The sequence below is a fragment of the Martes martes genome (assembly GCF_963455335.1).
Source record: "Martes martes genome assembly, chromosome: 3".
In the NCBI taxonomy this organism is placed as follows: Eukaryota; Metazoa; Chordata; class Mammalia; order Carnivora; family Mustelidae; genus Martes; species Martes martes.
Genome location: NC_137890.1, coordinates 134044786 through 134056832, shown reverse-complemented (window position 1 = coordinate 134056832; position 12047 = coordinate 134044786). Strand labels below are relative to the sequence as shown.

Sequence of the window (12047 nt, the reverse complement as noted above, 5' to 3'; positions counted from 1 at the left end):
CTTGCTCCTCATGCTGATCTTAAGTATTAACCACAAATGTTCAAGTTCAAGGGCATGAGCACCAGGTACTCAGAGTAACATTGACAGCTTTTAGGAATGCAGATCCAAAAAGAGGCCCAGGAAATATCCAGTAAGCAAATGATCTTGAAGTTCTATAATGTCTTTGAAAAGCTGAAATGTAATCTAAAAATATATTTTCTGTTTCTTCAGTCTAACTAGCCATATTTACATGGCTGTTAACTTTCTTATATTGAAAAAATATTTAATATTTCACATGCCTGAGCTTTATGCCTCTTTCTTTAAATACATAAAAGGTTCATAAAGTTTGACTCCTTAAACAAGATCAAAGTACATCACAATATTTAAAGCAATAATCATAAATATTTATGTTTAGATCTACTGCTGCAGTAGGATAAAGAAAGAAAAGAAATAGCAATATAAATAAAGGAAAGACATGAGCAACATAAAATAACTAAGTTACTGTGTTGGGTTCTATTCTGTGCTTACATGTGCTCATTCCCTTCTGGTAGATAATTACACACTATTCTTGGTTTTTGCCTGATGTATTTCATAGAGCAATTTCCCCCCTTCCCAAAGAAGAGTCAGCTACAGCGAGTGCTAAGAAAAACATGGTCGTTTGCTTATTGGGACCACAATACCTGTTTGCTATCTAAACAGATTTTTAAATCAAACATTATCACTTCTCTGTCTATTGGAGAGGTTTAATTAGGTTTTATTTCATGAAGAGGACTTTCTTTATACTAAAAGAAATACCTGATATTTATGAAGGCAACTCTTTATTTACAAAATAAAACTGAACTTTGCCATAACTTAACATAATCAAACACGTAGTTCCTGTTTCCCTAAAGGATTTTAACCAACATCTTTTTCTTTTCATGCTCAAAGACCAAGAGCCATTGTCTTTACCAAGAAAAGCTATCCATAATGCCTGCATATATCAGTAGAACTATGATGCTGTTGTATTTTTCTGGGAGATTAACATCTTTCCCACATCCCTAAGCCGTCTAAACCTTCAGAAATCCATTCACAAACTCACCCAAATCATGTATGATTACATACCTTCTATCTCCCCGTGGAAAAGCAAGAATTCCAAATAATGGGCTAAGGTCAGTCCAGGGCCCACTTCAGAGCTGCAAACTCTTCAGAAGAGACTGGTAAGCAACTGGGGGACAAGGTACACGGAGCCGGACAATCACCACATTTAGCCTAGTCAGCCTAAATTTCCTTGGAAATTTTGCAGCTTGTGAACTGAGTTGCTAGTTATAGGATGGCCCCTATTCACCCTGGCTTGCTGAGCAATGGGTTATCTGAGCCACACCTGGATCACTTGGGGCTCAGCTGTGGACAGGCACTGGGCGGCGGCAGCCCCTATGCTACCCACAGTCTCCTGTACCTGCTCGTCTACAGTCAGATAAGAGACAGGCTTGTCTGCTTGCTAGGGGGTGCTGCAATGAAAGAACCACTTTGTCTCAGTATTTTCCATGACCCTTGAAAAATAAGGAAGTGCAGAGGGTGATACCCGTGTTTTCATGTTCTACACAGCCTCTTTGAAAGTCTTTCACATCCTGGTTGTTATCATTACGTCAAAGTAACCTGTTCCACCTCTCTGTGGGGAACAGTAGGTTGAAGAGGCAGGAAAGGGCTCCTTCTGGGTCTCTGCCTCTTTAACACATATGGGATGTGATATTTACACTGCTCCCCCACCCCCTTACTCTTTCTGCAACTAAGCAAATATAGAATGTGAATCTTCCCATAACTTCAGCAGTGATGAAACTTAGAGCTCATTTGCCCTACTTCACATGGTAGTTGCTGTCCCAGAGGATAGCAGTCCCTTTATCCACATCTTCATCAGCCCAGAGTCTCCTCTCTAGGGCATCACAAGAGAGTTACCTTTCCATGAAACATCTATTGCTTTAAAACTCCGTAGCTCTGATTTAGTCGAGATCCTGGCAGGAAATAGATGTTACACGCAGAAGCCATTCCGTGAAAATAATTTAATGGAGAAACATTTTACTATGTAGTTTAGATGGTTGACAAAGCACTCAGGAACTAGTGATGGAGAGACTCTGTGCCACCCCTGGGTCTTAATGGATAAGAGAAGGAAACAGTGGCACCAGATCCTACAGAGAGCAGGAGTCTTGGAAGACCCAAGCAGGAGGTTTACCAGAGGCAAATGCCCCCACTTAGGCTAGAAGGTGGGGTGTGGTAGGAAAGATTCTCTGGTTCTTACTTCTGACTGCCTTGGACTCAACCCAAAAGAACCCAGAAGACAAGGGCTTCCAGATAGTGTCTAACTATGGAGAGCAGCTGTTAGGGCTGGAGGTCTGTTCCCTGACCCACCCATTGTGTCTCTGCTCCCTTCCTGGGCTTGGCACTCTGCATTTCCTGCTGGGGCAGCCCCCCTTCTGCTGGAGTAGTTCTCGCCAATGGCTGTCCTCAACATGCGCAACTTCAGACCTCCCCACTGCTGCATGTCCCAGCCTCATCATCCCATTTTGGCTCCCCCGAACCTACTCTGTGTAGAGTCCCTTCATTCCCACTGCCCTGATTTAAACTTCCATTCCTTTGAAAGCATCAGGTAGATGATTTCTAAGTTCTATCAGATGTGAAGGGCTGGTGGGAAAGCGGGGGAGAACTGTGTATCTCATAGTATGTATCTCTAGTATATGGTAGGTATGCAGAGACATATTGCTATTCAAACACGACCATTTCCAAATCAAGTCTAATAATGATTTAAGAGGAATAATAATTAAATATGCCAGGACTTTTAAACTTCACAACAGTGTAACAAAGTAGATATCATTATCATTATCGTGATTTTATAGATGAGGAAACTGAGACTCAGAACAGTTGAGTAACTTGGCTAAAGTCACACATAGGAGGATCTCCAGGTAAGGGGCTGATTAAATGTGGTTTTGAAACCAACACTCTATCTTCTAAGTTCCCAATCATAGCCTAAGTTCACATTGTATTGTTTCATATAAAACTCTCGGCAATATCACATTATTAAAATCAAGATGGTAAGTCTCTGGGACCCAAGTTCGAAAGCAAACAAAGGGGAGAGGGCATATCCGCTCCTCACAGAGCTGGGTTACATCACACATACTCACATGGACTGTGATAGAGGAAAGGTATTTCTACATGCAGCCAGCCCATGGGAGTTTTTAGGTGTAGATCTACAGACTGGATTTCTGTCAAACGTGTTAGGGGGGTGTCATGTGACAGGGTCAAAAAATCAAAATTAACTTTCCTGTTTCTCTTCCTCCAGGGCCATTCTGGAGTGGCAATCATGTTAAAAATTTCTTTTGAATTTGTCTGAAATTACTTGTGTTTATCCAAGCATCTGAAATATATGTTTTATATATTTTTTCCAGAAATGACATCATACTATCTATTGATATACACCTTGTTTGATTTACATATTTTATTTCAAATTTTCCCTGTTATTATGTAACATATTTTACATACATTATACATAGTGTATCTCAATTTTTCCCCTTGTTATTATGTAACTTGTGTTATAAGGTAAAGAGTATTTTGGTATGCACATAGATGGATACACTAAAAATCTATTTAATCAGTCTTCAAATGATAAGTACTTAGGTTATTTCCAGTTTTTTGGCTTCATTTGTTTTGCTTTGCTCTTACTTCAAACAATGCTGGTGTCAACACCACTTTCCAAACATTTTCCCCACTTGCACAAGTTTTTCTGTGGAAAAACTCATCTCAGGAAATGGCTCAGTTGAGTGGAAGGGCATGGGCCTTTTAACTTTGGTAGATATTGCTAGGCTTCTCTCCAAAGGTATGGCATCTTTTTACATTCCGGCAACAGCTTAAGAGACCCGTTTCCCACACCTTTGCCATCATCGGAATTATCAAGCTTTTTTCTTTGTTAACTGGAAAGTGATATCCAGGCCAAGTCTTGACTTCACCTGGGAGTTTCCCATAGGAGTCTATTAGGAGAAGCACAGAGATGTGGAGAAAAAAAGAGAAGGTATGTTCTAAGAAGAGGAGATAACGTCTACAGGCAGATGCAAGGTTGGGTCTGTGGAAATGGCTAGAGACTGGAGGGGTGGGCAGATGCCAGACCACACAGGTCCCAGCACACCTGCTGCAGAAAGAAAGATGGAATCCTGTTAACGAGGAGACCAGGAAAGGATAATGTCGAGAAGCCAAAACCAAATATTCTCCTTTTGTTTCCACCAGTTTAAGGGAACCATCTATTTGCTCTAAGGCTACTGACAATATTATTAGTGTCCTCATAATTGGCTTATTTGCTCCTAAAGCCACTTCAGACAAGGTGGGTGGATGTGTGTGTGTTGTGGGGGAAAGGGTTGGCTCATTGCCAGGAGGACACATTTAGCGAAATCTGAAGACCAAAACATTTCTTTCACATGTCCTGATTATGCTGACTGATACACAGTTTTCTCTGACGTTTTCACTAGAAACTGTACATTTGAAACCAAAACACTCTTACTATTACTGCCATGTTCCTTTCTCCCAAATTAGATCATTACAATGTAATCTTTAGGAAATTTCATATAGAAGATTGATACCTGTTCTATTTTTCTTTGCCTCCCAAAATGAGAGAATCCCAACAGAACACTGATAACTCTTTTAAACATCCTATTTCACTGTTTCACTTCTTGGACATAAAAAATAAAATAATGTCACTTTATCAGAGAACTATAATTTCATTTAGAAAAACCAAATCACAAATCAGCTTATTTAACAAATTCCAGATTACGAGACCTATGCGACTAATGATATATTTTAGGATAAATGATTAAAACAGCAACATTAAAAGTCACTTATTTTTCCTTAATTATCAATGGATACATGAAACAGTTCTAGCAAATCTAATCATCTTGGAATTGGTTGCTACATAGCTGACCACATTCCAGAGTTAATCCATTTACACAGAATATTGGAATTAGAAAAATACCTGAGGAATTACTTAATTTATGCTCTCAGTTGTCAAAGATGTTTCCCTAACTTGGTAGAAATGTGTTTGTCTTTATCTTTAGGTCCAAATTGTTTTTCAAGATAAATTAAATCAGCATAATTCTAAATTTTTTTCTAGCGATACATACTTTTCCTCTTAATAGTTGTTCCTTCTATTCTGAAAAAAAAATTCTACATTTCCTAGGCCTTTCAAATCTCTCAAAGGATTATTTACCTTGATAATATAATCTTTTAAGAACAGGGGCTGACAGGGACAACTGGATGGCTCAGTCGCTAAACATGTGCCTTCAGCTCAGGTCATGATCCCAGGGTCAGAAAGCCTGCTTCTCCCTCTTCCACTCCCCCTACTTGTGTTGTCTCTCTCCCTGTGTCTCTCTGTCAAATAAATAAATAAAATCTTTAAAATAATAATAATAATAAAGAACAGCAGCTGACCAAAAAAAAAAAAAAAAAAGAATAAAAATTCTGGACACATGGTTGGCTAGTTATCTTAGGATACTGCATTTTTAAAAGTATCTTTAGGGGCAGCATAAGTGTAGGTAACTGTCCATTCATGGCTAGCCTTATCCTGTCTCTTCACCAGATCTTGACTCATCAGTGCTTTGAACATCAGTCATTGAAGCCAGCAGCTTTGAGTCCCAGAGCCTGCACTAATACCAATGTCTAGTTGCTCAAAAGAGATGGAGAGGACTCCTTGAGACAGCCTAATACATTTGGAAGCAGATGATGCCAAATATAATTATAAACTATGATATTCTGACCACTTTCAGTATGTGAAAAAGACTCCTTGATATATATTATCTCTTCTAAATTCTGGATAGGAGATAGGATGATTCTCGCTTGAGAGCTGAAGAAACAGATTTTCAGAGAGGTTTAATAAATTGCCTGTCATCACAAAGCTAACCAGTCGTAGAGAAAGGGATGGACTGACAACTTGCACCCAACTGTCCTGAGTTAGGATGTGGGTTGAGCACCTCGGCTATCAACAGAAGACTGTAATATTGAGCTGAGTCAAAGCTTCAAAAAAAAAAAAAATAAGTGGAATCTACATATACTATCAAGTCATTTGGAATTTACCGTATTTAATGCATGTTTAAATTATCTTCTATTATTGAATACTTTTTTTCCTGAATATTCTAAAATAGAATATGAATGGTGGGTGACAGGTGGCGTCTACACTTACGATGGGAAGCATTTAGTAATGAACAGAATTGTCAAATCAATATGTTACACCCCTGAAACTAGTATAATATGGTATGCCAACTTTACTTCACTAGTAACAAAATGGAATAGAAGATCTTTCAAGTTTTTACTTCCTGGGTATTTACTTTAAGCTCAAATAGAATTGGAAGTGACTGTGTGACTCTAGTGTTGGGAAACCAGTATTTTAACACAAGATTTTATACTTGATGTTGGAAATAACTTCACTTTGTAAGTCTGAGAAAGTCTCTGTATCAAACCAAAAGATTTTTTCTTAAGATAAATAAAGAAAGGGGGCGCCTGGGTGGCTCAGTGGGTTAAAGCCTCTGCCTTCAGCTTAGGTCCTGATCCCAGGGTCCTGGGATCGAGCCCCACATCGGGCTCTCTGCTCAGCAGGGAGCCTGCTTCTTCCTCTCTCTCTGCCTGCTTCTCTGTCTACTTGTGATCTCCATCTGTCAAATAAATAAATAAAATCTTTAGAAAAAAAAGATAAATAAAGAAAGTAGTATGAATGATTGAGTTGCAAAGAGCTCCAAGTGTATGGCAGCCTTAAATGAACCTACCCCTCTGCCTTTGGGAATTTGATTTTTAATTTCAATTTTCAACTCTGGATCTCATTTGCAAGTTGCTACTTAATTGACTGGGGTGAATAATGTTATGAAAAGCACAAAATATAAAGGAACTAGGTAGCAATGATAATTATTCAACATCCATTCAACAAGTATTTACTGAGGCTCAGTATATGCTCAGTGCGGAGACACAGTGCTGGGTGCAGCAGTGAGAAGAGATGGCCTCAGGGCAGATGGCCTGGTCAGTGCAGAAACTCTGCTAAAACCCAAGTTTTGGTTAGATTGAATTCCGTGGCATCTCTTAAGAGGCGGAACAATCCCATCCTCTTGGAGATTTTGAGAGCATTCAGTGACATAATACACATTACTGTAGCATAAATGCTGTGTTGAAATCATTCTGTAAGTACTTAGTAATACATATAAAGAACAATTAACTAAACCTATTATATACAAATAAGTCAGGGAAAATGTATGAATCCTAGCAAATACAGCAAAGAATTGGTAGCACACATCCACCCTTATACTCCCTGAATGACTTTAGAGCAGAGAAAGACTCTTGAAATAAGTCTTTATCAAAAAACACTTTGAAATTATACTCACCAATGTGTTCAAACTACATACACTATTGAGTCTTGCCTTATGGAATAGTGGGAAGAGAAGTAGATTTGGCATCTGAAGATCTTCAGGTTCATTTTCTTATCTGTAAAATGATAATAGGAATGGGACCTATCTATAGGGTTGCTGTGGCTCTCAGAAAGGATCATGTCCATAAAATAACTTGGAAATACAGATATAATCATTCAAATATAAGCCATTATTTTTGGTTAATCAAGATATAGCTGTCAGACACATTTTTTATATCTACGTTTTAGATTAAGTCCCTTAATTCACAAATATCTTAGGATACAATTTGAGTTTGTAGTACAGTGTCCTAAAAAGAATTTCTAACACTTGGGAAAAAATATGCATGTGTGCATATGTGTGTGAGTGTTGTGTGGCTTATCTACTTCTACCATGCATATCAGTTCCAGAAAATGTATGGACTGAACTGCTGAATTGTTTGAGGCAACAAGTCTTGGGAAATATCATTAAAATTCTGAGATGCTAGCATGCAAATGTGTAATCTTAAGGGCCAAGAGTTCTTATTCAGTATGACTTCCAAAGGCATGTAAATGAACTTAAATTAGATATCCGTTCCAGTCCTAAGACTTTATGATTTTATGATTATATAATATAACCCCAAAAGCCTTCCATGAAGGGAAGATGGTTCTAAACTGGAGACCTTTGATCTTCTAAGCTCTTTGACAGATCTGGGCATTTACATCTGGATATAAAAGCCATGGAAAGCTGGTCTGCTGTATACACTAGAGGGGGAATTTGGAGCTCCCAGAACACCTTGAAAGAACAAGGTGAGGAGCAGAGATGGGAGAGAGAGGAAGAAGGAAGGGAAGAACTCAAATCCTTAGGGAAATCTATCAACCCCAAAGATGATTGGTATAGAAAAATCTCTGGTAGAAACTCATGACAGATAGAATGTAGGTCACTTTTTAAGAGTGATGAGGTAGCATACACAGAACCAGGACTCCAGGACACAGAGGATGTTACAAGATTTTAAGTCCCTGAAATGCTGAAGAAGGGTTTTGGACTTTCACAGACTGTGGAACTGGTATTTGAACAAATTACACCTAGACTTTCAAGGGGGCAAAGAGGCCTCAGCTTATTTGCGACTTACACAAAAGAGACATATATCTATTTATTTTATGAAGTTTGAAACTGCCTGCTTCCAAAAGAAGAAACAATGCATTTGTTGGACTATTTCGTATACTATAACTTTACAAAGGGGAGTTAACCTAGACCAGCAAATCTCAGATTCGAAGATGTGGGGAAGGGATGGGGTGGGAATGAGGAGGTTGGAGGGGCAAGCTTGCCCTCAGGGGAGATGTGTTCATGTCTAGAAATATTTGGGGTTGTCACAATTGAGGGTTGCTAGTGGCACCTTGAGGGTAGAGAGCAGGGATGTTGCTCATTGTATGAGGTACAGAACAGACCCCGTAACGGAGACTATCTGACCACCAACGTGAATTGTGCTGAGCTGAGAAACCCTGACATAGGCCAACCTATCATTTCACAAATGAGAAACTGAACATCAGAGAAGGTCAGTGACAGGTGCCAAGTCACACAGTGAGCGAGAAGTCCTTGCCTCCTCAAGAGCTGGAAGGGATAGGTCTTTCACCGTTTCCCACCACACCACGTGACTTCTAAAAGCTAAAAATGGAACTGCTGGAACACAAAGCTTCTTATGGACACATTTAGGCTGAAGATGTACTAAACGCTAGCATAAAGCCTTAAAACATGGTACTGCTTACATGGAGAAATCTGGGCCACCAGAAAAATAGAGAATTCAGTTATGTAACATACATTTGACTGTGTGTAGTGAAACTATTTTCATGATATTTAACCCAAGTTCTACCCAGGCTAGTGGTTCTCAGACTTTAGCATGCTTCACGGCCACCTGCGGGGCTTGTTAAAAGACAACGTGCCCCCCTCAGCCCCTGAGAATCTGCATTCCTAACAAGCTTCCGGGTGCCGCTCCTGGTCCTCAGGGGACGACGCTTTGAGAACCACTGGCCCAGCATTTGGTAGCTGCTCAATCAATGTTGGCTCAATATCATAAGCATTTAATAACAGAATCTCACCAAAAAATGTAATCTCCCTTTGGCGTAGATTAATTACTAATGCTACTTCACACTGAGAAGAAAATCATCTAGAGACGGCAGAACCAAAACTAACTTTAGCCTCATTTAACTCCTACCTTTACTTTAGAAATGAACAAGTGAATATAACCATTTAAGTTCCATTAACAGAGAAAAGAATCCCTATTAAAAACAGATTTTGAAACAAAAATCCTTTATAGACATTTGAGCACTGACTGTGTTATCGTAAAGCTATATGAACTAAAGATTGTAAGTATGACGAAGTATGTATGCACTGTTTTTCACATTCTGTGTGTGAGGATTATTCTGGATGCCAAACTGAGTAAAGCCTGGTCTGATTGGGGCTCTTATGCCAAGCTAGGTCTATGGGGGAAATGCCTATTGACATTAGTAATATAAAAATCAGGCCCTGAGGGACCATAACTGTCTCTTCAAGTTATTTGGGAAAACATGTACGTGTTCAATCAATTAAATATAGCATAAAATGATAAGCAATATATTCCCGACATAAATAATCAATGTGCTACTGTTAATCGTTATTAACAGAGTGAAAGGTACCCAGAAGGAAATTTATTTTGGCAACATTCATTTGCGTTCCTTTAATTTAATAAAAAACAATGCAAGAAATTGCAGATTCTTAAAAAACTACCTGTTTGCCTAGTGAGTGAGTGTGCTATCATTAATTGCCCCGTGCCGGTCCTCATTTATGGACACTGAATATTCAGCCTCCCATCTACCTCGTTAACATCATGAGACACTTTACACAGCCTTTGTTTTCCTAACTCATGACATCCTGTCCGAAGCACTGAACTTCTCCTGCCAAGGGCACCTAGGAAGCCAAACCCTCTCAAATGTGCTGCTCCTGTCTTGAACTTTTTAAATACCCACCCATCTTTTAAATTAGGTGCCATCTGTTGTATCAGGATCTCTGGTTAGGTCTTATTAAAATTCCTTGCCAGTATCACACCGCTGCTGCAGTCTTACCCTGCTACTTCTCCAGGCTTTTCTGCAGTGTTCCGTAACAGCCTGCTATCCTAACTAATTCCCGGACCAGGACACGGGGTGAGAGTCTAAAACAGAATCAGTGCTATGCTGTTTCTAATTTTACTCACAGAGTGAATAACTGTTCATGTCCAATCTGGGATCATGCCTCCACGTCCCCTGAACATAGCACAGTCTGAACCAGAGCAGTTAGCCCGGCATCAGCAGGGCTAGCTAGTATCAAATGGCGCTTTTACTGCAGGATTCACCTTGGAACGGAGTAGGAAGGATTTATTATCTCTTGAAGTCACATCACTGCCAGGTTATGACGCCTTCATTCTCATATTGTCACAAACAATCACCGCAGAAGACAAACGTGGGAAAACATCAAGCTTATTTACAAGGAAAGCAAATTTGCAATCAGACAAGGGCAACAGAACAGCCAAGAACTGCAGTAAATCTCTGAGAGCTAATAGTGCTTTCCAGCAACACCTCCCAGCAAATGGATTGTATTCAGAGTTTAAACAGCCACAGCAACATTCATTCCTCGATGGCTAGAGAAGGTGCTTGACAAGCAAATCCTAATTTATGATCATTTACTCCCCGAGTGTCTTAAAACTAGGACTGCTACCAGACTTCCTATGCTTATTCAAGCATGCTGACAAAACTGGACTCCCTTAGTAATTTCTCTCGGCACCTCTCAGCATGGCTGACGGGCATCTGCCAAGACTAGAGCATACAAACCACTGAATCATGCAAAAATATTTACCCCCAAAAGATGTAGTAAAAGCTCAGCTTCCTCCAGCTTCCATAGTCCCTGAAGTGTTAATCTGAAGGAAGAGTTCCATGAGTTTTCACAGGCCAGCAGTGTGTCTCCTACACTTGACCTAGACAGCCTTACATAACGAAGCGTCGGGGCTGGGGAGCTCGCTGAATGTCATCACCAGCAAGAGGAAGAAGTATTGGCAGCAGCAGGCAGGCGGGCAGGCTGGGAGTTTGCATGGGAATCATGAAATCTTGTCTTTCTCTTTTGAAATGTTTCGGAAGGAGAGTTAAGAATAGCTCAGAAACTGGTCTTGTTGTTTTTGTGGGAAGAATGACCAGAAGCATAAAAGCTAAATTTTCCAGCAAGTGCAAGGCACCGCTCTCGGTGTTTGCAGTAAAGCTAACAGAGTGAATGGCTGTCTGTAAAGTACTGAGCCATGACACCTAAGATGAAGGGAATGGTAAAGCAGAGTAATGACTCAAAGGCTGCCACCGAGAGCTTTTGTCTACCTTTAACTCATTGTGGTGAGTAGAGGGGAATATGTGTCTGTGTAATAGAAATAATAGTTGGAGGTGTGAGCTGGTTTGCAGGATAACTGTAAGAGTGGTAAAGAGTGTTTATGTTCCTTCAACATCTTTTCGCAAGACAATGGCATTTGAAATCTTGACTTCTCAAATTCAGAAGGGGGTGGGTTAAACTGGTTGTGCTTAATGAATTTCAGTTCAGGTATTTTCATGAAAGACATAAGCAAATCAGGTTACCTCTCTATGGTGGTGGGTAGATAACTGTCAGGTGTGTTCATTAATTACTGCCATTGTTGATACTAAGACG

The 12047-nt window shown here is 39.8% G+C and overlaps 1 protein-coding gene across 1 annotated transcript in view; it reads right to left on the bottom strand.

Annotated features, from left to right (window-relative positions):
- Positions 1 to 11324, bottom strand: part of SCN1A (sodium voltage-gated channel alpha subunit 1) — a 144565-nt gene extending 133241 nt beyond the window's left edge. Inside the window, exon 1 of the mRNA XM_080799409.1 lies at positions 11220 to 11324. The gene's annotated coding sequence lies outside the window, so the exon portion shown is untranslated. The remainder of the gene's footprint in view (positions 1 to 11219) is intronic.
- Between the last annotated feature and the right edge of the window lie 723 nt (positions 11325 to 12047).